Here is a 3066-nt window from a genome sequence, read left to right as displayed (position 1 = left end):
ATAAAAATACTAAAAATTAAATCAATACTCAAATTGAAAAGAAAACTTAAAATATTCATAAAAAGTAGTATGTAAACAATACTAAAACAACAGTAAATGCACAAATTAATTACAATTTGCTTTTTACGTCAATCTCTAGTATTAATTATACCATTTGTAATTTCCATTGACTTAAAAAAAACATTTATGTAAAACATATTTTACATGTAGGCTAATGGAAATCAATAATGAGAATAATAGGAATTTTGAAAAAAAAAAAAAAGTATTTTTTTATTTATTTAGAATTTATCGATAAAATGACTTAAAAACAATCATGTCACAATGCAAAAAAAATCATGATGGTGTAAGGATAAAAGAAACTCAGGAAACTCAGATACTTTGATCTCCTGAGAAACAGACAATACACTGGCAAATAAATGAACTTTTCCACGACATTCTAATTTATTGAGATGCACCTGTACATCAAAACAAGGGAAAGTTCTTGTGGTCCTTTTGACCCCATAGACAGCTACTCAGACTGACTGCAATTCTCAGTCTGAATTCTAATGACAAACTAGCAGCATTTGCACACCTAGGACTGTATTAGCGTCAGCGCCTGAGCTAATGTTCTCAGTTTAACCTCCCTCTCAGCAGCCAGAGTTATCCTGTCCTGAAAATGCTGCCTAAGCCCTCGCTCTGCTGTGTGAAAGCTCTTAATTCCCTCCAGCTAAACGCGTTGTGCTCCCTCTCTCTCTTTCTCTCTCTCTCTCTGAGCAGCCCTGACTTAACTAGCCAGAGAAATCTGTTGCGTTTTGTACTGTGGCTACCCACTGTCCCTTGTGGCGCAGGTTTGAGCCCCCCTCAGAGGAGAGACATGTGGCGAAAGACAGGAGCGGCCACCGCAGGAAGTCACAGCAGGATCCCCTGAGCTCAAAAACAAAGGATAACCACCACCGATCAACGGTGAGGAAATGCTGAGGGTGTTTGGTCTAGTGTGTGATTGTTTTGTTTACACTTCACAGGATATTGACAACTGGTGCTTTCTTGTTATGACTGTAGCGAAAGCTCACTTTCCCAGCATGCCTGGGGTTTTGTAAAGCGTGCTGTTCAGACCAGTTTTTGTGATTGAGTGAATATTTAATGCAAACAAAAGTAGCCTATGCTTTCCCAGCTGTAGTAATAGACAGCTGTATAGATGTTCAGTGACCTCTTTAGATCGGTCTCAAAACAATCTGATTACTGAAGCATCCAGTCAGCATAGCTTGGGCCTGATCTTATAAAGATGACAGGAATACAGATAAATGGTTTTGTGACTTTGGCGAGAGTATTTAATTTGTCTTCGCTTTTACTTTTAAAGTGATCTGTTTGAGAAAGTCTGGTATTTTTCAGTTTACCGACTGGCTCTGCTTCATACTAATTGTCTCATTATGCTTGAGTCCATGTCCAAAGCTGCTCTAATGAGTCTGATGGTCTCATCTAAGGAGACAGCATGAATTATTACGCTTCTAAACATGCTGGACCTCACTTAAGTTGCCGGTCTTTCTCTGTAGTGTTTATTAATGTGTTTCTGCAGATTTAGCCATAAACCTTTCTGTTACAATTATAGTAAAATATCATGAACTGATATTATTTTATACATAAACTAACCTTAACTACTAAAATCTGCTTTGTACCTTAAACTCTCAGGTAAAAAAGCTGCCACTGGGGTGGTACCCTTTTAAAAGTTACCTTATTTATACCCAATTGGGTGCATATTAATACCTTAAAGGGACAGTTCACCCAAAAATTTGGTTGTTCCAAACCTATGAGTATGAGTTTCTTTCTTTTGTGGAATATAAGCGAAGATATTTTAAAGAATGTGGGTAACCAAACAGTTGCTTGTCCTCACTGACTTCAATAGTATGGAAAAAATACTATGAAATACTAAGAAATACTACAACTTGAGGGTCAGTAAATGATGACATTTTTGGGTGAACTATCCATTTTAAAGGTAAGTATTAGTCACGTTTGATAGGGTACCACCCCTCAGACAGCGTTTGTACCATTCTTTGGTACCATTTTTTTTTTTTACCACTTGTACCTAAAAGCATCATCATAATACAGATGGTAAAATAGAAGGCCTCATGTGTTAAAGTCTTCAAAATTTGGCTTCCGTGATTAATGGCCCATATATTGTTTACAGTGATACCTAGGCAGAAAAAAATAAATAAATGCATTTTTAGATAATGTAATAATACGCTTTAATAAGTGTTAACTAATTAATGTGATTTGTGGCACTGTTCTAAATGTTTTTATTATTAATTAACTTTTAATTATTAGCTAATGAACTATTTGTTTACCATAAATTGTGGGGACATTTTTATTTAAAAAGTTTTAACTATTTACTGTAAAATATGTTAAATATGTTATTACAGTAATAACAGTAATGTGAAATATTATTGCAATTTAAATGAAATGCTTACTATTTGAATATGTTTTTAAAATGTAATGACAACGCTGAATTTTCACAGTCATTACTCCAGTTTTCAGTGTCACATGTTCCTTCAGAAATCATTCTAATATGATTTATCATTTATTATTATCAATGTTGAAAACAGTTGTTATTAAACATTGTTAAGCAATATTTTTCTAGCATTCTTTAATGAATAGAAAGTTACGAATAGAAATCGTACAAAAAAACAAAGTGTTTTGCAATACAATATGAACACAGTAAGTACATTGTACTTATTTTTTGATGTAAGTACATAGTGGTTAAGGCCACTTAAGTGGGACCGTTTCTGACATGGTTAACATGGTTATCCATACCTGGTGATTCAGGATTACATTATGACATATTTTAATCAGGCCGTTCCCCAGAAACATGAATTATTAATTATTAGACTCTTTACAAGTTGCATTAAAACTACTAAATTATGAATAGTATTACTTAAATGTGCTGTTTATAAGGAATTGGCTAGAAGACTGACAAGCAGTGAATAATAAGAAATAGGGCTGTATCAGTGGTGCACGAGATGCGATGACGTTGTAAGTGTCATTGCATTTTAATGTTTTTGTTAGCCTATCCAGTTGAACCCACTAGATGCGGCG

At 34.4% G+C, this 3066-nt stretch overlaps 1 protein-coding gene across 6 annotated transcripts in view; it reads left to right on the top strand.

The window, feature by feature from the left end:
- The first annotated feature begins 711 nt into the window (after positions 1 to 711).
- cdhr5-rs (cadherin-related family member 5, related sequence) overlaps positions 712 to 3066 on the top strand; it is a 19311-nt gene continuing 16956 nt past the window's right edge. For all 6 annotated transcript variants that reach the window (XR_001639929.1, XM_016550665.1, XM_016550667.1 and 3 more), the window contains exon 1: positions 712 to 942. The gene's annotated coding sequence lies outside the window, so the exon portion shown is untranslated. The remainder of the gene's footprint in view (positions 943 to 3066) is intronic.

This window comes from Sinocyclocheilus rhinocerous, unplaced genomic scaffold (assembly GCF_001515625.1).
Source record: "Sinocyclocheilus rhinocerous isolate Xijiao unplaced genomic scaffold, SAMN03320098_v1.1 scaffold3117, whole genome shotgun sequence".
In the NCBI taxonomy this organism is placed as follows: Eukaryota; Metazoa; Chordata; class Actinopteri; order Cypriniformes; family Cyprinidae; genus Sinocyclocheilus; species Sinocyclocheilus rhinocerous.
Note: the sequence above shows the minus strand (reverse complement) of the source record. Positions and strands in the feature narration are given on the sequence as shown.